At 40.6% G+C, this 27534-nt stretch overlaps 2 protein-coding genes across 2 annotated transcripts in view; one reads left to right on the top strand and one right to left on the bottom strand.

Moving 5' to 3' along the window:
* LOC107036834 (kelch-like protein diablo) overlaps positions 1 to 27534 on the bottom strand; it is a 122900-nt gene that overhangs the window by 54830 nt on the left and 40536 nt on the right. The gene's annotated exons all lie outside the window — the stretch shown is intronic.
* LOC107036832 (frizzled-2) overlaps positions 9245 to 27534 on the top strand; it is a 60023-nt gene continuing 41733 nt past the window's right edge. The window contains exon 1 of the mRNA XM_015255041.1: positions 9245 to 9433. The gene's annotated coding sequence lies outside the window, so the exon portion shown is untranslated. The remainder of the gene's footprint in view (positions 9434 to 27534) is intronic.

Raw genomic sequence — 27534 nt, 5'->3', positions numbered from 1 at the left:
GGGGGGGGGGGGAGGTGAGGACATTGAAGGTTGTGGAAGGAGTTGTTGGGAGGACAAGGAGAAAAAAGATGACCTGTTTTGGGAACGATTTTTCGGTTGACTTGAAATTAAGGGTCGCGAGGGTCCGAATAAAGGTTATGAGGGTAAAAATAAGGGTCGTGAGGATCAGAATAAGGGTCACAAGGTTCAGAAAAAAGGTCACAAGGGTTAGAATAAGGTTCGTGAAGGTTAGAATAACGGGTCACGAGGTTCAGAAAAAAGGCTCACAAGGGTCAGAATAAGGATCGTGAGGATCAGAATAAGGGTCGCGAGGCTCAGAAAAGGGATCACGAGGGTCAAAATAAGGAGCGTGAAGGTCAGAATAAGGGCCACGAGGTTCAGAAAAAAGGCTCACAAGGGTCAGAATAAGGGCCACAAGGGTCAGATTACGCCTTATGTGGGGCAGATTAAGGGTCGCAAGATTAAGGGTTACATGGGCCACATTAAAGGTCCAAATAATGGTCACAAGGTTCAGAAAAAAGGTCACAAGGGTTAGAATAAGGTTCGTGAAGGTTAGAATAACGGGTCACGAGGTTCAGCAAAAAGGCTCACAAGGGTCTGAATAAGGATCGTGAGGATCAGAATAAGGGTCGCGAGGCTCAGAAAAGGGATCACGAGGGTCAAAATAAGGGGCGTGAGGGTCAGAATAAGGGTCAAGAGGTTCAGAAAAAAGGCTCACAAGGGTCAGAATAAGGATCGTGAGGATCAGAATAAGGGTCGCGAGGCTCAGAAAAGGGATCACGAGGGTCAAAATAAGGGGCGTGAGGGTCAGAATAAGGGTCAAGAGGTTCAGAAAAAAGGCTCACAAGGGTCAGAATAAGGATCGTGAGGATCAGAATAAGGGTCGCGAGGCTCAGAAAAGGGATCACGAGGGTCAAAATAAGGAGCGTGAAGGTCAGAATAAGGGCCACGAGGTTCAGAAAAAAGGCTCACAAGGGTCAGAATAAGGGCCACAAGGGTCAGATTACGCCTTATGTGGGGCAGATTAAGGGTCGCAAGATTAAGGGTTACATGGGCCACATTAAAGGTCCAAATAAGGGTCACAAGGGTCAGATTAAGGGTCACAAGGGTCTGCACATGGATCATGGGGGTCATGTGGGAAGCGAGCGGAGCAAGCAGGGGGCGCCCTAATATAGATTTGAAATAGAAAACTACGAGTTGTTCTATTCCAGTGTCAACTCGTGTGTTTCCTCTTGTAACCTCTTGTAATGCGGTAGTTTTCTTAAAACTCAGTATTTTTAACATGCCTTTGACTTCCTATTGAATTTTCAAATAATCAACGGTAGCGAAAGGATTTATATTTATATATTCCCTTGCGCTCCGATTCCATGAAATACCGCGGCGAAAATTGCGGTGACACTCCCCCAATTAATTAAGCTTCATCATCCAATTCATAATTCTCGTTTAGCTTCGAGTTGAATGGACATGTAATAACAGTGAAAAAATACAATTGCCATATTTTTTTCAATAAAATGCTCCACCATGAGCTTCCATCGGCTTTGAAAAAGCCTTTGATCTGCCATTGAATTTTTGTTCCCTTTTCCTCGTATTATTCCGAATGCGTATCACGTGTATAAAAATTATTCGATGGATTTTTCAATGTCCCATTGGGCTTTAAACTCAACTCAGCTGAGGGTGATTGGGGATGAGAACCGGAGGGATCATTTTTTGCGATACGAGGGGATGAGGGAGGAGACGGAATAGCTAGTTTGCAAACAGCCACGAGCAAACCTTTTACAGCCGCTCTCACGGACATTCCAGTTTACATCTATAAGCGGATTAAAATATTACTCGTACCTATGTGAATGAGTGGAGAGAAAAAAAAATGAAATAAAAAACAGAAGTAAAGGTTTTTTTTAAAGAGAGAGAAACGGTGGGGTGTGTTGAAGGGTCTGAAGGGGGCGAAAATACGTATGCTTGAGGAATATTCTTATCAGAAAGTGTCGGAGTGGGCGTCGGCGGTAGCGCCAAGGAGAGAAAAAATTTGTTCTGCCGGAAAATTATGTGTTCCCCTGAAGAGATCGTTTCTCGCGTTAAATCTATTTATTTATTTACTTCGTCGTGTTCAACGATGACGGGAAAAATAATTGTTTAAACGAATCCATTTGTGATTCAATTCAATGAATCATTAAATTTAATTTAAAACATCATCACAAAAATTCCATTCGGAAAGAAATTTCTAATTTATTAGTAAAAGTGCATTAGCTATTTTGCGACGATATCAATTTCCCACTTGTTTGTTCCAGTAAAAAACTCGAAATGATGAAAAATATAAATCGAAATTGTCACCATCGAATAGTCACAATTGAAGTCACTGTCGCATTATTTGCAAAGAAAAAAATTCAAAAACTCCTCCGGTGAATCACAAAACAGTAACTAAGGTAAATGGAAAATCCTCACAAAGTTCTCTTTCACCTCTCCAGCATGTGTGTTTATCCAGCCGAGCACAAACTTCATCCCATCGAATATGCAGAAGATGCATGCCACCAGCGCCATTGGCATCTAACGCCGTACACTAAGACCAAAGAGGATTTTCCGGTGAGGTTAGGTGCGCGCGGGCTTGCCTCGGCAAACGGCATTTCGTCCCAAGCAGCAGTGCGTCGCCCTCAACCCTTTCCTCCTTCATCACCCCAACCCGAGCGCACACGTCCCTCAAGCTTCAGCTGAAAAAAGAAAGGAGAAAAAAAAACTCGCAAGTGCAAGAAAGAAAGACCGGTTGCGTACTACTTTGATCGCCACTCAAACATTTTCGCTACCCACCCTCGCCTTTTCGGTGAAAAAAAGAAATATGAAAGAGGGAGGGGGAGAGGTGCTCTGCCGCCAACTAATTACAGTGCAGATCAAAGAATTCATCGACGTGCCGACAAACACGCGTGTGAGTGCGTGAGAAAGAAGGAGAGAATGAAGAAAGGGAAGTGAATGGGGGTGGGTGTGGGGTAAAAAACCAAGCGTCGTTGGCCTCTTACACTTTGCAACATGCGACTATGGCATATACAACCCCTTCCACAGTCGTTGTGTACAAGTCATCTTCATCTCTCTCTCGCTCTACTTCTGGAGCACGGGGGACACATGTTTTGTTTACATCCACCGAAAAAGCAGACGGAGAGAGAGAGAGCGGTTGTGATGATGTCAAACTACTTTTCCGTGTGCCGGTGGACATGTGGCGCCCCCATTGGTCTTCTTTGCTGGGAGAATGCCGGGGGGGGGAGGCATTCTACTGTGTACTACTTATGTACACCCCCCCTTCCCCCCGCGCAGGTCGTTTGCATTGCTGGAGAAAAACATCAAGTGATGCTACGGCAGTACACCTAACCTCCCGAACGAAATTCCTTTCTTGGGGGGCTTTGACGATTTTCACAAAAGGATGCAATTTTTTTGAGATTACATTCTTTTGACGGGATGACGTCGGAATTTTAGAGTTTTTTGTGGAGTTGTTGATGTCATTGATCGAGAGGGTATTCTGTTGTATGACGGGGGGGCTCGGACCCCCGCTCGGTTCGCTCGTTAAGCTGGAGGGGGGCTTCGCGTGAATGAGACCTCGTGTATAAGATGAGTGTAATCCATATTGACTTAATCTTGACTTGACTTTTGTCAAGTTTTTGAAGTCATTAATCAAGTGAGTATTCTATTTTATGACGGGGGGGCTCGGCCCCCCGCCCACTCCATTCGTTAATCCAAAGGGGGACTTCGCATGAATGAGACCTTGCAAGAATCTTCAATTTTACCTGTAGCCATTATAACCTAATTAAGACGCCTTGGGAGTGAAAAATACGGCAGTGCGGGGATGACTTTGCGTCATGAATTCCCAGCCAAACTCGGACGAAAAAAATCTGGAAATGGCTTGAAAAATTTGTTCATTTTATAGAAACCAGATCACGCGAGTTGAGAATGATTTGAAAAGGATAAATAATTTTTAAAATTATGTAAAAACACGAGGTGGGGGCGCCGCCATTGGTAGATGAAATTCTTGTCACCGAACATCTCCTAAAATCCAAAACTAACCAAAGCCACTCGCACACACACCACCACCTATCAAACCCCACAAAGTACAATAAAAAAAATAATTACCCATTCTCCCTCAAAGCAACCCTCGACATTTCCACCTCGCAACTGTCCAAGTAGCCACTTTGTCTCCGATATTTTCTGCATACGCTTGCATCGAAGAGTCCCGCAAATATCGTCAGTGGCTCCTAAAAAACAAGAACCCCCCTACGAGAACAATAAAAAGAAAGGAAAAAAGGAAACCTGAAGAAGAGAAGGGGTAGAAGTGGCCTATTCTCGGTGAAGATTCCTTTTGACTGATTAGCCAAGTGGGAGAGTCAAGACTCTCGTCAGTTTGCCACAAAGAAAATCAAAGCATCCACCGCAACGTTCCGTTCTGTTGGTACTCATGCCCCCCTCCCCCCCGCCGCTACCTCCAGGCTACGATGACCATCATCTCCCTGAAAAATGTGAAAAATAAAAATGTGAATCATAAAAATGGAAGGGGAAAGGAGATAAAGGACAATGGAGGGATGAAAAAACTCAAAGGGCAATTAGGGTACTCGAAGGGCGAGCCACTCACGGCTGATGCAAAGCATATAGCTTTCACGGTCGTAGAACATTATCGTACCTCAAGAGGGCCGTTGTGAGTTGTTACGTTGTTGGGACACGGGTGAGCGCTGCGAGCGCTCCCCTGCGGCGTCATCAGGGCGACGCCCCCTCCCCCCACTCCAGAGGGAGGAACTTCAAAGTTCCGAAACGATTGTTCGCCGGTGCAACCTCACCCCTTTCAACCCCCCGTGCAACATATTCTGTGTTACCTCTACATCTGAAACACCACCTCATCATTCAGCCCACCCCCTTCCACTCCTACTTTCGCATATTCGTGTTGTCCTCGAGTATTCGCGAGAATGGTACGACACACGACCAAAGTTCCCTTTGATTACCCACCTCGACGCTCGTCTTCACCATTCAAGTTCCAATCTTGTAGGTACTTCCTTTCTGCAAGACCTAACCCAAGGGGTCCTCGGTGTTCCCTCGAGTCTGATGACTTTTGTTGAAGTTTCTGGGAAAGGGGTGAGAGCTTTCGATGAGGATTTTTCAGGTTTTTTTTTTTTTAGGGGAGTGGGTATGTGAGGTTAGGTTGGTGATGAGTGGCTTTTAGGGCGTTATTATGGTGCTGATTTAGAAATTTTGAAGGAATTCGGCAGAATTTCCTTCGATTTTTCTTCCGAATGGAAGACTTGTGTTTGATCGATTTGTCGATTTTCTAATTTTGATTGCAGATTGTCTAGAATGTTATGAAACGTGAAGAAATGATGTTTTTAGATAGGTTAGGTTGGTAGTGAGTAGCTTTTAGGGCGTTATTATGATGCTGATTTAGAAATTTTGAAGGAATTCGGCAGAATTTTCTCCGATTTTGCTTCCGAATGGAAGACTTGTGCTTAACCGATTTTTCGATTTTCTAATTTTGATTGCAGATTGTCTAGAATGTTATGAAACGTGAAGAAATGATGTTTTTAGTTAGGTTAGGTTGGTGGTGAGTAGCTTTTAGGGCGTTATTATGATGCTGACTTAGAAATTCTGAAGGAATTCGGCAGAATTTTCTTCGATTTTGCTTCCGAATGGAAGACTTGTGCTTGACCGATTTTTCGATTTTCTAATTTTGATTGCAGATTGTCTAGAATGTTACGAAACGTGAAGACATGATGTTTTTAGGGTTATGTCTGTATGTATATAAATATAGAGAAATTTGTAGATAAAAATCTGAAATACAATCAACTCCAGACGCTTCATTACATCGTCGAATCATCGCATTAGTTCCCAACTCGATAGTTCGAGAAACGTTGAGACATTCACGCCCCTGTAGCCATGACAGCACTTCCGATTCACACAGCCCCACTTCTGAATAAGTTCAATGCATGCAACCATAAGTTGCGGGTATATTCGTAACAGTAGACTGCATCCCGCTATCTAACTTGCATTGTGCTCATTCTGTCCGTGCCATTCGCCATTCTGGGGTTCTGCAGACGATTCCGGGTGACGAAATCTAAAGTTTTGACAAGTGTAGTCAACAAGATAGGAGAATTCTATGTGCAATGAGAAGAGACAACACGTTTTGTTACAATATTTTTCAGAAAACCGCAACAATTTATAAATAATATGATATTTTCAAATTTTCACCATTAAAAAATTGCGTTGGAACGAATTCATAAGAATAAGAAATTCTCTCTTTCTGAAATTCTTCGTTAATTTGAGAAAAATAAACTTGTGCTGCATCAAAACAGAAACATCACGCCGATTCACTCGTGACGCTACTGCGCAGTCTTCTGCGCATCGATTGGGAAATCCCATACATTCTCCATTGGTCAATAAATAGCGCGAATTTCTTCCTGATTTCGAAATCCAAGTGGGAATGAATTTGAATTTTTCAAAGTTTCGAATCTCTTAGAAAGCATTCCGCATCTTAAATTATATGGATGCGTCACCTCAGGTTAGTCAAATTTCTTGGGATTTCCTTCAGATAGTCCACGGCTTACTGTACTCTTTGAAAAACCCAGTAACTCAGTCCTACTATCTCGCCTCCAACATTTTGGCGCTCCCCTCGACCCCGGACTAGTCAACGCGTACCCCTACTATCGGGCTATCACCAAGAGTTACGATAGTCATTACCATTAGTCCTCGTAATTTCACGGGTATTTTTAAGGACATCGTGTCCTGATAAATGGAGTACACGTCGCCCATTGCTATCTCCTTTCGAGAATACAGTGTTGGAAAATCCGAATCACATTAGAAAAAATATTGTCTGAAATTCAGGTATTTTTGTTCCTTTTTTTCAAGGCATTTGTCTCCCCAAATTTGAGTCATTTATATTAAGAATAACTTTAGCGTTAAAAATAGGTCATAAAGTACAATTTGGAAGAAGTTTGAAAAATAAGGATAAAATCATTTTCGTGATCAAAAACACTGTCGAAAAGTGTTTTTTTGTCACCGACGTGTAAAAAGCGAGATCCCTTAACGGGAGAGGCGGTGATGGGAGGAGGGTTAAGGGGGGCAAAGCCCCCCGGTAGGGGGCGCGGTTGGTGGGGGGGCAAAGCCCCCCTCCTTCTGTAAAATACCAACAATGAAAACAAATAAGAACTAGAAATTGACTAAACAAAAAACAAATACAAAAAAAATACCGAGGAAAAATCAGACGTCAAAAGAAAAAAAAATGGAAAGAAAAAATTCACAAAAAAAAAACAAAAAAAATTAAGAGTGATTGTTGGGAAAAACAAATGTGTCTAGTATCTTAAATTAAGACACTAGATATAGAAGACACTAGTTTTTCCAGTGCACATGACAATTCCCTCTAGCTAAATAAAATTCACATCAAAACTTGTGATTCTCTCACAAGTTCCAACCAACTCGCAGATTAAAACACTCTGAATATACAATCTCTTAAGCTGATTGACAAAAGTAAATAGAGTTGCACGAGGGCTTCTTCCTCTCGTCGCGAAGAAAAAAAAATACATCGAGACGGCATAAAAACACGAGGAGACGGGCGATTAAGGAATGAAGACTCGGTTGTTATTAATATCTTAATCACAGCTTCGTGACGGGGTGGATAATTTTTTGCCGGGGCCGTCTGGTGGCTGCTCGCGGAGGGATAAATAATTGGCTCGAGGACATATGACTACTCGAGGACTTGATTATTCTTCGGGGCATATTTCACAATCGGAGAGACATCATAATTTCGATTATAGTGCGTTGACTACTCAAGGGCCTCGCCCCCCCCCCCTCTCAACTCGGCTCAAAAATAATTTGAACAATTTGATAAAACAATTCGTCTTGCGATGATTAACAAAGTTGATTAGAATTAATAACTAGAATTATGAGATTATCTCACATTTTTGACGTTAAGGATAGGCGAGTCTGAATGCAATATAGTGAAAATGATGATCGATTTTTTCACTTTGAACAAATAATACTAATATCCAAATACAAAATTTCTGATATGAATAAAAAGAAGCTGTGACTCAATATTCCAAATGACGTTTTAATTTTTAATTTGGTGCTGAAAACACGAGATGACAATATTCTAAGCACGGAATTATATTGATGATATGAACAACAGATTAATTGAATTACCGTGTGAATTGACTAAAAATTGATAACAGTGTGAGCACGCACTTTTACCAGAGTATCGACAAACATTGAATTCCATAAATTCACACTCTAAAGTGTGTTCTAGAAAGAATTGAATTGTAATTGTGATTAAAATCTAATTCAGTGAGTATAGGAACTAGAACATGAGCAAGTCATTTATTGTAGTATGAAAATTCAATTCATCAATTGATTGAAAAGAAGGAAAGAAATTGTGAACTTGAATATCGCTCACAAAGTTGCCATTCGTGAGCGATAAAATAATCACAAAATTGAGCAATGACCACAATTTTACCGTCTAAAAAAATTGATTACGCATTTTAAAAAAATCATCAAAGGCACTAAAAAATCGTAACCCTCCCCTCTTCCACTCCGCGAAGAATCCATCTGCAAATGATTCCTGATACCCCGCGAAAACCATAGAAATCCTCTAGCTATCAGCGTGAGCGAAAGAAACACCCGAGAGAAGGGAGTGAAATCTCGATGGCATTTGAAAGCTTTCCACCTATTCCCTCACAATGATGAGACATCCACCGTGCGCTGAAAGCCCCGGCATTGGAACGTGCAAGCACAACAACGTGCTCGGACATGCGTGAATTCTAACCTCGAGAGTTTCTCTATCGCGGCAAACATAACCCCGAAAAGAAGAACAAAGGGCAGATGTAAGTGTAAAGGATCGGCGTTAGAGGAATCGTATGAAAACCATCACGCAGGCTCAAGTGACTTGTACGAGTGGTGAGTTGAGGAGAAAAAAATATATTGAGACATACATCGGGGGGGAGGGCTTGTGCGCGCGCCTGGCCGGCGTCGATAAAACCGCTGAGGCGTTCGGCTGAGCGTGCACTTCTCGCGCGGCTACCGATCGAGTCTAATCCCTCGGGCGATAAGCGAGAGTCAGTCCGGTGCGTGCGGAAAATTCCCTCATCTCGGACGATGAATGACAATTGATGAATAATAAATAATTGATTGAGGAAATTGGGAGGAGCGTAGGGGGAATTGTTTTGTGAGTGAATTGCTTCGCGAACGAGTGTGCAAACTGTTTATTTACTTTGGTGAATTGTGCTGGTGTATGGCACTGGTGATTGGACACTGGTAATTGGTTTACGTTGTTACGATTGCAGGAGGAAAAGGTACGGAGTGAGGCCGGGGGAGACTCGCTTTGTTTTGGGATCAATTTGACGTAATAGCTGAGTTGGGAGTCCCGGAGAGATTTCACGTACTGGAGGTCTCGTGGATCGGCTGTAATCTAATCGGAAAAAGCAATCAGGTAAGACATCGAGATTGGGTGGGAGGTTGTTGGGCGACGGGGGGTGCAATTTTGTACATCGGGAGAAAAATTATGGATTGCGAGGGAAATAATTTCGCGGGGCGAGGGGACGACATGGATTCGATCGATTCTTAATCAGTTTTTATTATATTTTTTTTCGGCCGAGGGAGGGGGGGTGATTGGGAATGAGAGCAAGCGACGGACATATTTCAGTTGTCGTGTTGAATCAATTTACTTGTGGAGGAAAAGAAAGTTTCCACTAAATAAAATTATAAATATGGAATAAATTTTATTCTCCTGAATGGTAACAGGTGAATCAATTTGGGGGACAAATGCTTCATTGTACCCGGGGAAGGCGTAGAGCCGCTGAATGGGACGAATGGAATGAATCCATAAAGAATAGATAAGTGGAAGAAAAGGGGGTGAGGGCGAACGGGCAGTGTTTGTCGTCGTACCGACAGCGATCAGTCCTTCCTAATGAGCTTTTGATGAAAATGACAAAGCGATGTGTATCGTGAGGGTATTACCCGGACATCAGTCTTCCGGGCTCGTTCCAGGACCGATATGTCCGGATTTTCAGTCGATTCATTGAATTCCGGGGAATTTACGTTCTGGGGAATGACGGCAACACCTGGGTCAACAGCAGTAGATACAGGTATTGTCAAGGATTCGGACGATTTATTGGAGGGAGTTTATTGATGTAGTTACACCTGTGGTGGTTATTCATTATTCGCGGCGGGCAACAACGTGTTTTTTTCGATAGAAATTAAATGCCCTGAGGTTAACTGAAATTTTTTGGCAATTGTTGGGGAATTATTGAGACGTGCCGGGTCGAAATTGCAGGGAATTTCATCGCGAATTCAATGATTTCTGACTCGTTGAGTATTAAAATTAAAAATTACTGTGTGAATGTAATAATCGAGGACTACAGGGGAAAAACTTGAAAGTCTGATTTATTTTAAAGTAGCTCTACCCTTACGGCAAATTCAAAGATTATTGAAAACTGCAAAAAAATTGTAGAAAACTCGATTAGATTTGGAATTAGAATTTTTTTCTCAATTTAATCATCGTTTTGGTTTTTCAAAGAAGAAATGTTTAAAAATCAGGATTTAATTCAGTGTCTCATGTGAAAATCAACATTTCCATTGTAATCAAAGATCAAAATCTAAATTTTTTTCATTAGATGTGAAAAAATCAAGATTTTTTTTGACATCTCATAAAAAATAATCCACCGTTTTACGGACGAGTTTCATCATTTATTTGTAAGAGGAAAATGTTTGAAAAAACATAAATATTTTGCAAAATTTGATTCAGATAGTACTGACTGGGTGTGAATTTTTTCCAATTTTTTCCATGCAATTTAGATGGCAGAGAGACGTTGACACACAAAAAATAATTCAAGTTTGTTCAACCCCTGTTCATTAATTCCCCACTAACGTCTGATTTTTTTTTAAGTAGCTCTACCCTTACGGCAAATTCAAAGATTATTGAAAACTGCAAAAAAATTGTAGAAAACTCGATTAGATTCGGAATTAGAATTTTTTTCTCAATTTAATCATCGTTTTGGTTTTTCAAAGAAGAAATGTTTAAAAATCAGGATTTAATTCAGTGTCTCATGTGAAAATCAACATTTCCATTGTAATCAAAGATCAAAATCTAAATTTTTTTCATTAGATGTGAAAAAATCAAGATTTTTTTTGACATCTCATAAAAAATAATCCACCGTTTTACGGACGAGTTTCATCATTTATTTGTAAGAGGAAAATGTTTGAAAAAACATAAATATTTTGCAAAATTTGATTCAGATAGTACTGACTGGGTGTGAATTTTTTCCAATTTTTTCCATGCAATTTAGATGGCAGAGAGACGTTGACACACAAAAAATAATTCAAGTTTGTTCAACCCCTGTTCATTAATTCCCCACTAACGTCTGATTTTTTTTTAAGTAGCTCTACCCTTACGGCAAATTCAAAGATTATTGAAAACTGCAAAAAAATTGTAGAAAACTCGATTAGATTCGGAATTATAATTTTTTTCTCAATTTAATCATCGTTTTGGTTTTTCAAAGAAGAAATGTTTAAAAATCAGGATTTAACCCAGTGTCTCATGTGAAAATCAATATTTCCATTGTAATCAAAGATTAAAATCTGAATTTTTTTCATTAGATGTGAAAAAATCAAGATTTTTTTTGACATCTCACAAAAAATAATCCACCGTTTTGCGGACGAGTTTCATTATTTATTTGTAAGAGGAAAATGTTTGAAAAAATATAAATATTTTGCGAAATTTAATTCAGATAGCACTGACTGGGTGTGAATTTTTTCCAATTTTTTCCATGCAATTTAGATGGCAGAGAGACGTTGACACACAAAAAATAATTCAAGTTTGTTCAACCCCTGTTCATTAATTCCCCACTAACGAACACCAAAAGCATCGAGACAAAAGTCTAGATTTCACATAAACCCCCGATGGTCCGATAAATGGCAATTTAACGCTCTCGACGTATGGTCGATATCTCGAGCGCAGCAGCTCCGCGAGAACAGAGCGGAGTGAGCCCAACAGAGACAGAGTGCAGAGAAGTAGAATGGGAGCGTTCTCCCTTTGACGTGAGAAGAGCGAACGAGGGTGAAGCTGGGCGACAAGGGAAGGAAGGGGGTGAACGGGCTAATGCAGAGAGCCGGCCCTTTATTTCCGGCTGTCACCGTGTGCCCCCCCCCCTCCCCGCCCCCCTCTGTAATACGCTTCGCCCTCATTCCAAACCTCCACTCGTACACAGAGGCATCCTCCGTTTTACTTCAACTCGGATAGACTCGGTTATTGCACGACCACGCCCTCACTCTCACCACCCTCGCCGAGGATTTAATAACGAATTAATTGTGATGCATGGGGAATTCAGAGGTAATTTCTACAGTAGGTTAAAATCATCCGTTTCGAGGAGGTCCTGGGGTCTCCGGGTTGAAACGTTTTGCTCACTGTTTCGGGGGAGGGTAATTTAATGGACGGTTTGGGTTGGTTCGTCTGGAGTTTGAAATATTTTTATTAATTGAAGAGGAAAAACAACTATTTTTTATTTCATATTTTTGGAGTTTTTTTTTTTAATGATAAAATGAATGTACAGAATTTTTTACTTCATGGAAATAATAAGAATAGTTGAGGAATATTAGTAATTAATGGTGGTAAGTAGCTGGCAAAATTTCTATGACCCTTTGAAGAGATGTTTTGTCGTGTTGAATCAATTTACTTGTGGACAAAAAGAAAGTTTCCAAAACATGATAATTTTCGTAGTAGTAACTGCTCTCGTGACACTTTCATGTCTTTCGGGTAAAAACATTCGTTCTGCAGAGAATTACGTGAGGCTCCGGTTTTATCGAGTGAATGTTATTGAGTAGTGTATATCTTTGTCCAATAAACACTCATAATTTCCATGGAACAAATGATAATTTCAAGAGGAAGCTGCAATTTTTTTCATGAATGAAACTAAATAATTTCGAGGGGACAATTTTTTTCTGGGAAAAAATTCTTTCCTCGTCAATGTATTCTTTCTGTGGTATAAACCTGTGGAGTTCCCTCAGATTAAATGACTGCATCACTCCATCAAATATTCTCACGTGGAGCGTATAGTTTCCAGCAGAGAAAATTTTTTTTCTCAGTGCAGAGCCATTAGGAGAAGGTTGTATCGCTTAGCGATCTCATTAACGAGTAAAACTGATAACAGCAATGATGATAATAATGTTTGGATGTCGTAAAATGAAATTTCGATAGCCATGAATCTACACACCACGTCACAAGCCTCAATCACGAGCTCAGAATGCGAACGGTATTTCGAGGAGGTAAATGACACAGTACCATAGGGGGAGAGATCAAAGGTACACGAGTTCGGGTGTGCACACGTGTTACTAGTGCAATGCCAGCGTTGCCAGTAAACACGTACATCGGCCGCACGGGATATTTCCAGTGCCGCCGACGCACATAACCTCTCTCTGTCTCTCTCTCTCTCCCTCTCTCTGCCATCGGTTTGCAAGTCCTCGCGTGTTCCGCTGTCGTAACTTAACCTCCCCGGTGGTCGTATAATAACCGTGAATTTGAGAGAAGCCCTCATGCATTTGCCAATAGTCAAAGGTTGATGTGGAATAGCAATGCGAGTGGAGGAGGGAGTCATGGGGAGGGGCTTTTTGGTGAATTTTTGATAATCGTGGAGAAGTCTTCGAGAGCTGCGGCGGGGAATATTATTACTTACTACATACGATATGCATTTGTTACTTGCATATTAAACAAATATGCTATCATTTGTTTAAGTAGCTTAAGAACTTTAGTTTCTGATAAAGCGCGCACCGCGGGGCGCTCCTATCCACAAACGTCCACATCCTGAGAACTACGACTCGTAGATATGTGATTTGAAAACGATTTTATTTGTTATGAAATTCCCTGCATTTGTCACACGGGATGTCTCGATGACTTGTCAATAGTTTTCGAGATATTTAAATTGACAGTGGGGCATTGTAGCGACAGCGAGAGCACCTTCACTCGAGAGTGTATCCGTAGTACATGTACACATGACTGTGGGCATCGTATTCCCTCCATGCGCAGTGGTCGACTGCGCAACTTCCGTTGGGTTTTTCGTGACACGAGATTTTTCAGGGATTAATCTAACACTAAATTTCGATAACGAGAGCCAAGATGTTTACATATCAATAAATGCCAACAGAATAAGTTGTATATATTTCGTTATGATGATAAATTGATTGATTCTTTTCTATCAAATATTTTCTATTGAATATTTCTACTGATAAAAGCACGGAACAGCCCCCAGATTTCCAACAGAAATTGGCGAAAAATCTGTGCCACTGAGAGCGGAGTAAATGCGTATGATTTTTTCTGAACACCTATTCTTCGGAGAAAAACGATACGAATGCCAAAAACTTCTTGAAACGCCCTCTGTCCGAGCCCTTGCGGCAATGTCGTGGCTCAGCCCAATATATTGGGAAGAGTGTGTGTGCGCGGGGGGGTTGAACGCTCCCGTTGAACGACGTTATTGCCGCCGGAGGCTACCCGAGGAGGCAGAATTTTCTCGCCGGGTGTTTGTCAGGGGCCGGATACGTGATCTCGCTTGGACACCGTTGGGATTTTCCGCCTGAAGAATGATTTTTCTGATCCTTCTGGGGTCCCATTGAGCCGTCGGCGCTCTGCGCCAACCTTGATTGATATTTATTCGCGAATTTCAGGAATAAAAAATTTGTTCGTCTCTTACTCCCGGAGATTTCCCTAATAATTTTCATTGAAGTCACTTTAACTTCGAGTTCATCAAGTTTTCACATGAATTATGAATGAGAATGCATTGGTTCAAACGAACCATAATTTTCCAAATCATTTAGGTCAGGGGGAAATAGAATAATTCTACTTTCTTAATATTGCGTTTACTGAGGTTTTCTTCGAACAAAGTTGATTAGAATTAACAGCTAGAATTATGAGATTATCTCACATCTTTGACGTTAAGGATAGGAGAATCTGAATGCAATATTGTGAAAATGATGATCGATTTATTCACTTTGAACAAATAATATTAATATCCAAATACAAAATTTCTGATATGAATAAAAAGAAGTGACTCAATATTCCAAATGAAGTTTTAATTTTTAATTTGGTACTGAAAACACGAGATGACAATATTCTAAGCACGGAATTATATTGATGAGATGAACAACAGATTAATTGAATTACCGTGTGAACTGACTAAAAATTGGTAACAGTGTGGCCACGCACTTTTATCGGAGTATCAACAGACATTGAATTCCAGAAATTCACACTCTAAAGTGCGTTCTAGAAGGAATTGAATTGTAATTATGATTAAAATCTTATTCAGTGAGCATAGGAATTGGACCATTCGCATCATTTATTGTAATATAAAAATTTAAGAATTAAAAAAAACGAAATCAGCCAAAGTAAATACATACATGAAGAAATTCCCAATCACAATAAAAGTGATAATAACAATAATTGAAAATAATCCTCACAATTTTTTGATTCCCATCAATCGATAACATAGCCGCGTTGACCCTTCGCACGCAACTAGCCCTTCGGACTTCCCGATCGAAACGAGCCGACGCATAAATAATCTAAAAAGTGAGAGGGAGCTCGTTAAAATAAATGAGAACATTGAGAACATGCATTGTAGTTACTGATGTTGTTCTTCACCCCTCGCGACGCATGATATAACCTAAAAATTATTCAGCCATTTCTGTAATGTCTGCACGCAGAGGGAGCTTCGGCGGCCCTCGGATTTCCACGTGTTTATTTTTATGTAAATGTGGAAACGCGTTGGATTTCTACTTTTTTTTCTTCCACGCTCACGGACAAAGTTTCAACGAGGGGATTAGTATTCGGTAGGAGAGGTGCAAAGAAAGGTTTTTTGTATGCCCGGAGTCTAGTCGGCAGTGTCGAAATTCCAAACGTGTACCTTTCCTGATTCTAAATTTTTTTTTTGCCCTTTTCGATGAAGATCTCGAATTTCTGGAGATTGGGGAGATAAATTCAAATATTATTCCGGAGTTGTTTTTTTCTCTTGATGAATTTTAGATGTTATTCGCATTTCATGTGATTGATTCATTAATTCATTGTCTATTCATCTACTCATTAAATATAAATTAATAATTTACGAATTAATTGATTCTGCATATTATTCATTTGAATATTCAGCGTCATTAAAATGACATTTTGCACAGAATTATTTTCTCAAACATTCGCTGCGCATAAATAAATATTTGAAATTGTTTAAACTTTATAATTTTTTTTCAGGTTTTCAAAACGTTCTCTAAAGGTTCAATATCGAGATTCAAATTCAGGCCTGCAAGATTTCTCTCTATATTATAAAAATCCAAATCGACTTCTGGTGATAAAAATTTGGTACTCGAAATTAAGACTTCAAAATTAAGGGTCAGAATGAGGGTCACGAGGGTAAGATTAAGGGGCAGAATAAGGATCATGGAGGCCATTCGGAGATCATATCGGGGTTCTAGTAAATAATAAAATCATTGCAAAATTTCCGAAAAGGTACGATCGAATGGGGCTCAAATGAAGGCTTTGATGTTCGACCACAAAAGTAGAAAAGCATTTCACGGAAGAAAAAATACCCAAAGCACTTGGATATCCTTAACGGAAACGGTCGGAGAAATAATCGAAATCTTATGACGTCTTGAAAGCGTCCGAACCCACTAGGACCTTCCGCCTTCGCGTACTTGACGCCTGCCACTACCGCACTCCTCCAACTGATCAATTCATCGGGCTTTTCACCGGGCTCAACTCTCCTATTCACTCATCCCATTAATTTATGTCTGTCAAACTTCTCGAATGGTGTTTCAAACTGGATGAACGTCAATTCCCCGCCAATCAATAATCCAGAACAAGAATTTACGGTTCAATGAAAGAGATGTTCCATCGAGAAATACTTCTCGTGGGGGGGAAAAAGAACGAGAGACGATGTCAGAGAAGTAGCTCTCAGTGGAATCATCATTGGAAGAGGTTATTTGGAATCGCGTTCGACCGTAATCCGCTTTCGTTGAACGCCTCTTGAATCAGCCAGCGTCAACCCCCGCGCGATTCCCCGGGTATGACGCGCGTTGCCGAGTATCTCTAGGGTCTTTAGACAACCCCTTCAATCCCAACTTCGCAAAAAGGTGAATAAAAATTTAAAAAACAGGTTGTTACGAACAAGAGTCGTTGCCACTGGGATTTGTATTAATGTATTGCGGTGAATGTGATGAGTGTCTCTTCTTAATTAAAAATATATTCTGAATAAATTGAGGGAAATGTGGATGAGCTTCATGAAAATGCGACGCAAGACGATTGTAATCATGAAAACTGCCTTACTTTCTCAATTCGTTCGAGATATCCGCCATGTTCGAGTTCTCATTTGCGATTCGAGATGTTGCCCACGTTTTTTTAGAAAGGATAAATAAATAACTGAGCAAATTATGGCTTACATTCCTAAACGGAAGAATAATTTTGTTTTCGACTCAATATTGTCTTGAATTAAAACGTATTTTAGACAGCAATTGGATCACTATGCAATGCAAACGGCTCTCGGGCCACTCGGAGCCCTAAACATGGCCACATGTACCGAAGAGTTTGAATTGGGGATGAACAGAGACCGAGAGGGATGGGGTTAGGGGGTTTAGAGCGATCGTGCGAGGCGATTCGTGCGGTCGACCATAATCTGGCGGTTCGATCGAGTCCACGTGCATCCAACCATTGTCTCCCCAGGAGGACTAGGTTTCGGTGACGAAATGCAACTTTCTCAAGGGCCATTCACTCACGGACGCGTGAAATCCGAGATTGAATGAAAATGAGGACATCTTGAAAAATTACTCTGGGAATTTCAGGTGAAATATCTTGAAATTTTTCGATAACCAGAAATTTGTGCGAAATATTAATCTATTTTGTTATTGACGAATCAGTTAATTTCTCGAATATTCAATGGAATTCCAATTTTCAAAGTCCATGTGCCAATAAAAATCATTGAAAATAGGGAAAATTCAGGCAACAATTTTCCAGAATTTAATTGAAATTCCATGAACAATTTCATCTCAGGTTGTCTCCAAACTCACAACATTGAGGATTCGAAAGCAGAGATCTCTTGAATATCAAACAATTTGTAACGTTGCAGATGGAAAAAACATCTCAACTCTCGAGGAGGTGTTGAATCGCTTGTTTGTATGTTGGGTTCGTCCTCGTCATGCATGCAGACGCTTCATCCTCGAACAGGAGTCGTCCGATGAATATCTCCGTGACCGAGGATAAATCGATGTTATTTATATGCCTGACGTGGTGCCTCATTGTCCACACTCGTGTGTTGTTTCACCACAAATGCCTGCTGGATATACTTGCTTTCGTATTCTAATGGCATGGTGAAAATAATAAACGCCTTTTCGCCATATCACGACGGAATTGTTGGAGACACACCCAGCCACGTGTTCCATGGGCTCAATTTGCCAGAAGTTTTATCTTCAGTTCTGTCCAGGGGATTAGGATTTGAAAGCCATTTCAGTCATTCGATTTTATGAATAAAATAGTATTCAAATATCTTGACTTAAAAAAAAGGCATTAGAAGGAATTTTCATTTCCAATTCATATGAGAGACATTTTATTGTTTATTCGGAGAAAAAAAATTGTTTATATTTAAACACGTGAACAATTCCATTTTTTTTTGTAAATGAGTACAGTTATTGTTGCTAAGAAATTAGCAATTTGCTTCCGAATGGGTTCTCTTTTTTTAGTTCTCGTTTCACTAGTCTCTTGTTATATTTTTTCATGACATAGTGCTATCATCAATTGAAATGTCATCAAAATTTTGCGTATTATTTCGTTCTGTCAAATAATTCTCCTTTCAGACCCTCTCAAGACTGGATTCCGTTTTCAGTCCGGGTTTAATCAAGGTTCAATCAAGGTTTAATCAGTGTATAGCCAGGATTCAATCAGGGTTTATTCAGAAGTTAATATGAATAAGTATTCAACATAATAGACTGCTACCTGAGTTTAATAGAGATAGAGATTTTGATATATAAAAAGCTCATGACGGTATTGTGTAACTTGATAAGCAATGATGCTGTTCTCAGAATCAAGAGGGTATTGTTATCAATTTTTTGAGCCGCGACCAATTCCATTTTGATGACAATTTTTTTATGTCAATTTTTTCGAATCTGTATGAAAAAATTGAATTGTAATTGGTGTCAATGAATAGAGCTTATTGAAGTGTATATTCATGAAAAAAATCAAAATAACGAGATAATAAACACAAGCAATTTTCCTATTTATATGTTGCTATTCTCGGTATGCTCTGTGATCGTACACCTCGACTGGTCGAGTGGCTCCTTTCGAAAGTGCCAATGGTTTATGGCGCCTCGTGGAGTGTGTAGGACGGCTCAGTTGCCTTCTGATTTACTGCGAGCACATTCCTCGGCATTGTTCCACGCACTAGGATCATGAAAATAATTCTGTGTAAACAATCGAACACGCCGGAAGAATAACTGGTTCCAGTGCGTTTATCTCGTTGTTTTGATGTGTTGGAGTAATAATTCGATCTCGTATCGCCCGGCAAATTAGTGGCTGCTCCATTTACCTATCAGCGCATGAGATCATTTTCCTTGCGTGATCATAGTCCATTGGGTTATCTGAATTAAATAAGAGATCTCGTTGCATTTATTTATTGCGCGCATTGAACAATTCTTCTTGTTTCGTCTATTTTATCTGCTTTAATGGAGAGTACAGTGTATTTTGAATCGTATTTTCTTCATTTTCTGTTGAAAATTCTGCAGGTTTTAGTTTTTTCAGTTGAAATATTTAATCAGAAATATTTGGTAGAAAGGAATCATTCTACTTATCATAACAAACGACAACATCTCGGGAATTGAAAATCGTAGAGACGTGAGTAAAGATCATTTTATTCGTCATAAAATCCTTGAATTTGTTACGCTGCATGTCGACATGATTTCATCTTTCGAAATGAATTGTTGATCCGGGAATAGGGATACAAAAATAATCGTCAGAGGGGAGTTGTTACGAAATTACGTATAGAACGGTCGAGACAGAGGAGTCGAGGAGTATTGTCATTTTTTTAAGCAGCATCGGTTGGGCGGGTGTCTTGGAGCGCGCCTTAAGTATAATATCGCCTTGTTGGAGATTAGTGGGGAAGCCTGTGGCAAGCCATGCGCGGAGTCAACGGGCTCTTTCGCCAACGTTTTTGGATATTAAGCACAGAGACAGCGAAAGTAGCCTAATATCCGAGCCTTCTCCGTCAAATGAGACGAATTTGGGGAATGGAAGCCGAAATTTCCTCCGAGCACACCCAGAGGAATGATCCAAATAAAGAATTATCACACGCTAATGAATTCGTTCTCTAATAACAATAATTTCCAGTTCATTTAATCAGTAATGAACAATTTATTCATTCATTACCGATTGAATGAAATTTTTCTTGCGCCATCCGTCAATGGTCTCTCAGTAATTTCCAAAAATATTTCAGTTGAAATGAAAAATATTGAGCAACAGTCACAAAGTTGATAAAATTCCCTCAAGTAAATCTCTTCCACTCCGTCAAATATTCTCACGCGGTTCATATAGTTTTTCAGCAGAGAAAATTTTTCCTCAAGCAGCGTCTAGTCTGGTTAAAGTTGGATGGGTGTCCGTTCAGCCCTGCCTCCGCGAGCGGAGGCGCTGCCACCAGGCGTGAATGCAGAGAACTACTGCGCCCGTCTAGTCAGTGTGACGGATAGACACAGTAGGACCCTACAATATCGGCCGGCTGAGTTTTCGAGGAAAATCTCCAAATCTAAAGGAGATAGCGAAATTTTCGTAATGACCTTTTTTGTAGTTCTCATTCCGCTCTATAAAAATTTGGCCATTTCCCGTAAATTTCGAGATATTCATTGGAAACTGGCCAGTAGTCAAAACCGACTTGAATCGGTTTACTGTTTCGCCACTGAATTATGATTACCAAAACGCCTCAACTCCATCATTATTGAAACCGCGTGCCCTGCGTTATTCTCGTTGACAAGTGAAACGAACATTTGACATCTCACGCCACGTATTTTAATACAGACCTCCCACAACTCTGGCGAATAGCCAGACCGGTCCACCCTGTTTCTCGTACATTCTCACTTATACAGGATGCAACAAACTACATGGCGAATGAAATGGATATCTTTTCGAGTCAATGTTTTTAACGAACGGCGGCGGGAGGGGGAGGGGGAGGGGGAGAGACACCTCAGGCCTCAGCGCTGCCGATCGACCGTGAGGATTGATTAAGACGGGCGTCGCGACGCCCGTTGTGTGAAACGCGTGATGCCGTAAAACACAGGAGTGCCTCACTAGAGAATAAGGGAGGATCGAGTTACCGGGGTTGAACCCATTGCGGGCGTACTTGCGGTTCTTCGTTCACACCTCATTCTGTACCTTATATACTTCAAACTTTTAATTTTCCATCCGCATCTCTTAGTTCACCTGGAGAAATTTATTGTTTCAATTTGAAATTAATTTAGATTTTTTGAATGTCGAGTTTTTAATTCATTTAAACTGGATGAGAGGGCACGCTTGAATTATTTGATGAGCAGGGTGCATCAAATAATTTTATTTTACAATATAAACACATGATTTTTTTATTCAAATGAAGTATTTATTCGTCAGAAATGAAATTGTTAAATAAATAATTCTGCATCAGAAATTTTTTAAATTATGGATTTCGGACGTGATGGGTTTTCATTTGAATAAATACGCGAATTTATTAATTCCTGGTAAAAAATATTGTTGACCCATTGAATTCAACACTGCCTAACGTTGGCAGCCAACATTGCCCCAACATTGATAGCCAACATTGCTTCAACGTTAAGAATTTTGACCTTTCCCTGGACATTATTTTCAAAACGATTTTTTCCGAATTTTTAAAATTGGGCTTCCATTAATCCACTCCAAAAAATTGATAAAAAATGAACGGATTAATGAAAAAAACCTGAAAAATCATCGGCGTAGGTTTTTCATCAAGTAGAATCATTAAAAAAAATTACGAAATAAATCTGAAATAGTCAGGGTTTAAAATAGCACATTCGAACTCCTGACGCCAAATTAGTTATCATGCCTGAAAAAATTGGAAATTTCCTCTTTGACAAATGCAATACTTCCACTCGGAAGCGAAAAAACAAAGTAACACCAGCACAATAAAGCCCCAATTTTCCCCAACACTACTCCATTCCGGGAAAACTCGAATCCCATTTTCCCCCAATATCTTTATTCGTATCTCAATCCGCCGTATAAGGATAAATGTAATGTAACTATAAACCCGGAGTTATCCGGTAGAAAGATTGAGAAACGAAAGGTGCACTGCGAGAGCTTTAACGGAAAAAGATAGCGCCCAACGCCGTGGGCCAAGTGAAATGGCGCGTGCCCAGAGGATTTCACGGCACGTTAGCTACAACTCTACCGATTCTCCCTCACCTCCGCCCCCTCAACTCGTCCCGCGCCTGATTTGCCCCCATCTATTTCACCTCTTTTGGATCTCACACCGTATCCTCCTTACCATTCGCCCCCCCCCCTTTTCATCTTGGTGATCCTTGACTCCTCGTTGCGGCCTCATCCTTATAAACATCCAATACCTCTGCTGCCGAATGGAAATGTTTGAAATTGGCAATATCGGAATTTTCCGGATGCAGATGTGGCAGGACTTTGCTTTATCATCCATTTTCAGAGTGTAATATTGAAGGCTCTGTGGATGGAAATGGTTTAATATGGAAGATACTTCCACTTCTCGCTTGCTGAGAGAACAATGTAATTCAGTAATGAGTGAAATGAAGTGAAAAATAATAGATTGAGGGAAGGAACATTATTATTATTAATTTCTGCATATAGGATACATAGCCCTATCGCAGGGGGGATGAAGTGTATACAAACGATGGAAATATATAGGGGAGGGGAGGGCAAAACGGACCCGTAGGGCAAAACGAACGACTGACAGAAAACTGGCAATTGGTAATTTTCGTTTTGTTTGCGCTATTCGCGCTACCTCACGTAGCGTGTCACACGCAGAAATTCTATAAGGGTCGGCCGGTAGTACAATAATACGCAACGTGTCAACCAATCATCCTTAGAATCATCTGCACTATATTTCGATACCCACTCCTGCGCTCGGGCCCCAAAAAAACACATCTTGTCTGACATCTCTGCTACAAACTCGGGTCTACAACTCGGGCCTTCACTAGAAAACCCGAGTTGTAGACCCGAGTTTGAAGCAGCGATGTCAGACAAGATATGAATGTTTTTTTGGGCTCAAATGAAAGAGCGGGTCGAGAAATGGCGTGCTAGGGCCTCTAAACATGACAAATGTCTCTAAAGATGATGTCTGTTTTCAATTGAAAAGCAGAGTTGTGACAACATTGTCCATTGGGGTCTAGGAGTCTCCCCTGCTAGGAAAATTATCCTTAGAATCATCTGCACTATATTTCGATACCCACTCCTGCACTCGAGCCTTATATGAATTTCTGCGTGCGACACGCTGCGTGTTGTAGTACTGGCCGACGCATATATGAATCCGCGTCTCATACGCTGCGTGTGACACGCTGCGTATGGTAGTGCGAATAGCCACGGCGTTTTTTTTATTTCCTTCAAATCAGGAACACTAATTCTATCTATCAGTATAGACAATTTGCAATTAAAATTATAAAATCGAAAAATCGGCCAAATACACGTCCACAAACGGTCTTTCATTCGAAAGCAAAAAATGTGTGCTTCCAACCGACGAATCAACAAAATCGTCTTCTCAATAATAAATGAATCGTTCCATCAGTGAAGTCGTGATCGCCGGAGGCGAGTGCCTGCGCGTCCGTTCCCTGCGCACCTTCCGTTCGTCCCTCCGTGACAAGAGATTCACCAGGGGGCCTATTCTCGAGTTTGAGGTGAACGGATTTGTGAACGGAAGTGGCTCCGTTCACGCATTTCAGTGGGAAACGAATGTTTCCGTGAACGAATACTAGATCCACATGTGAATTAACTTCGTTCACGGAGGTCATTTTCAATTCGCACACTGATTCCCAGGTCGCGAACTTCACACGTCGTGATACTCTGCACGTAGAGAAAGACTAATAAAATTTTGAAACAACAAGTCCATATCTCCGCAAATTATCAATTTTTCAACTTATTGTAAAACAAAGAATTGAACTATAATAAATAAATTTAAACAATTAATATTTAATGTTTCATTCCCCAGAAGACGTTAACTGTATCCCCATGTGACTGTCGCTGTATCGTATGACTATCCTCACGTGTGAATCGAAAATGACATCCGTCAACGAAATTGATTCGCATGTGGATCTAGGATTCGTTTACGAAAACTTTTGTTCCCCAACGCGATACATCAACGGAGCCACTTCCATTCACAAATCCGTTCACCTCAAACTCGAGAATACACACCCAGGAATTACTCAGCCACAAAAATTTCCAATGTCCAATCGACCGGAAGGCACCGTATGCACTCGAATTTCTTATAATCCTCGCTATTTAATCACTATGACAAACGGTTATGGCGTGACTCGGGAAGCGCGATAATTCCACGGACGAATCGCGCATATAAATTCTACAAACGTGCAGGACAGCGGGTGGTAAACTGCTGGCGCACACTAGGCACACCACAATTTTTGCTGTTTTTATCGGATAGATATTTTTTTTTACTCACTACTCGACATGGAGTATCTCCACGGGACTGAATAAATTCGAATGTCTATTCAGGAAATTTTAAAAAACTAAATGGTGAACATCGCTGTATCGTATGACGATTCGTGGTAACAATTGTCTCTCCCACCCTCCCCGGGGAGGACGGTGAGGGGGAGGGGGGGGAGGGGTAATTCTCCTCGTGATTCGAATCTCATCTCATCTGACTGAAAAATAAAAATAGTCGGGGCTAAGGGGAATGGAGATTCTCGATTAACGCACGAAATGCGAGACACGCCCATGAATCTGAGGGCCAGTTACTACGTGTGTACACATCCGTCTGTCTGTCTCTGTCTGTCGAGTAAGAATGGATTGAGGGGATACATCGTGTATATAGTTATCCTACGGTACTCATCATCCGGGGGATTCGTGCATGCCGTCGCCGTGCAAATACACCTGTCGGGTTACAACTTGTCGAGAAATTAATTAAATACACGCGTGGAAAAATGAAATATTCTCATTAAGTTTTGACGTTGGCGATGTTAACCGGTGAGTTAGGGTGGATGGGGCGTACGGGTTTCTTATTATGGGTGGATGGAGGTAGTTTAACTGTTGTTATATTTTTATGTTGTTATTTGAAATTTTTTGAAATTATTTATTTCGGTCGATGGCATTGGCATTGATGATTTGAAACTGATTTTTGGGGGTTTGGTGGATCACGACGTGAAGACATGAGTATTGTAGAGTCAATACACATAATTTGGATACATTAATCCTTTCATTAAATAAAAACATGTTTATTTATGTGAAAAAAATTAGGGTCTCATTTTGTAATTGAACGAATGTCAATATCTTGAGGACTATTTGCTCTATAGACGCGAGTCAAAATCCGTTTTATTCGGCATGAAATTCCCTACAATTTGTACGCGGCATTACTTGATGATTTCCCGATACTTTTCGAGATATTCCAATTGAAATTAGCATCATCATTTATGAACGAGAATAAAATCAATTATTTTTAATTAACAATAATTCGAAATTGGCAGAGTGAAATTTCAACATTTTTTTTTCATTATGAAGGTATTTTATCATGCCTTGAAATGAGACCTGAGTCATTCAAATCGCAACATTCAGTCAGAAGATATTGGCATTTATTCAGTGGAATTCATCTACTTCGTCTCAACCGCCTCCCCCACTGCCCTCTAATATTCATCTTTTAATTATAAATTCACATAATTATTCCCCGTTTGACATTTGTCTCATGAAATTCCGACAGCCATGACATAAAATAAAAATTCCAGTCCATTAACAACGATTCGCAAATGAGGCCCTATCATAATAAGCCAGTGTTTGGCTATAAAAAGGGGAATAAATTCCCGGAACACGTGAGAACCACTGTTGGTAAGCCGTAAGTCACTCAGCGTGTGGTGGGGCTCGAGAACACGGGGTCTAAACATCTATAAGGCCCCTCACTTCGCCTTCCCCCCACCACTAACCGCCTCATCTTTCAATCTACCCCGTGATTTCTCTATTTTTTAAATGTCCATACACCGGGTTATGTGCACAAGTGACTGCACTGTGAATCTCCACCATCACCGTCCGACTTTTTATGTCCCACATGTCGGTTTTGGGGCCTTACCTGGGTTGGAGGGGAGGTGGAAACACTCTTATACGGCATGTCCGAGTCAACAGGACGTCGCGTCGTATCCCGCTGGGCCCGACTCACGGTCTCCGATTTCGTTGTCCTCGGAACCACTTGTTGTTTACGTACGCGTTCTTTTCGCATGGTGATTTCAGGGGACTTGGGGGTGGAGTATTGATGGGTAAACATGGGGGTGGGGAAGGCCCAGGTATTTTCAGGGTAACAAAAGTGCGAACGGAGGCGCATGGAGGGGATACGGTGCTCGCAATCAACGCGTGCGGACATACAGCTTCAATATCAATTGGAATATCTCGAAAATTATCAAGAAGTCTTCGAAACATGCTGCGTAAAAAATGTGGGGAATTTCATGACGAAAAAAATGGATTTTGAGTTGCGTATTTACGACTGATAGTTTATGAAATACAGATGTTTGTTTATGGTTGTTTGCGTTCTATCAAAAACTGAAGATCATCAGTCATTTGGATGACTTCCAATATCTTAAGGAGAATATGTCGTAGACACATGCGTCAAAAACCATTTTGTTTATTACGAAATTCCCTACATTTGCTATGCGCAAGATCTTAGTTATTTCTCAATAGTTTTTGAGTTACTTCAATTGCCAGTGAAACATTTCCGTCGCGAACAAAAATTTGATGCACTATTTTTTCGACTCGGACTTCCGAGAAAATGCCACATCTCCAAACTCCGCAGGGATCTGCACCTTTTATTTCAACTCCACCTTGACCTTCTCCCTAATTAATTACATCTTGATACGTAGTGACTGGAATCGGCGCTCGTGGATCCTTCCTTTGGTTCTGAGAACGGGGATTTCTCGATTTTTTATGGGTTGAGATTCATCTAGTCTGGTTCGTTGAATAATTAATTTTGCGGTCGTTATGTCACTTTGAAAAATGAATTATGGAGGAGGTACGAGTGACTGAACGTGTTATTGTAGGGTTATGCGTTTTTTAGTTGGAAGAAATTATTAGCTCGCATCCTCGTGGAGATGTTATCAGTGAAGTATAGCCGTCTGGTGGCATCCGTTGTCCGTACTTATTTTTCTGGTTGATGAATTATTTTTACGAGCCACCGGGATTGATTTTCCATGATTTGAGGAGCTGTTGCATTTAATTTTTGTACTCACTCAAAAGATTAATGATTCAAGTAGTTTCAGGCTTGATTGTAGGGTATATTCTTTACTTGGTTTAAGCAGGGTGACTCGTGAGGGTTAATTCATTGAATTCAACGTTGGCCCAACGCTGGCAGCCAACGTTGG

This window comes from Diachasma alloeum, unplaced genomic scaffold, assembly GCF_001412515.2.
Source record: "Diachasma alloeum isolate Michigan unplaced genomic scaffold, Dall2.0 Dall_scaffold_00211, whole genome shotgun sequence".
NCBI lineage: Eukaryota > Metazoa > Arthropoda > Insecta > Hymenoptera > Braconidae > Diachasma > Diachasma alloeum.
This window is presented reverse-complemented; position numbering and strand designations above follow the sequence as displayed.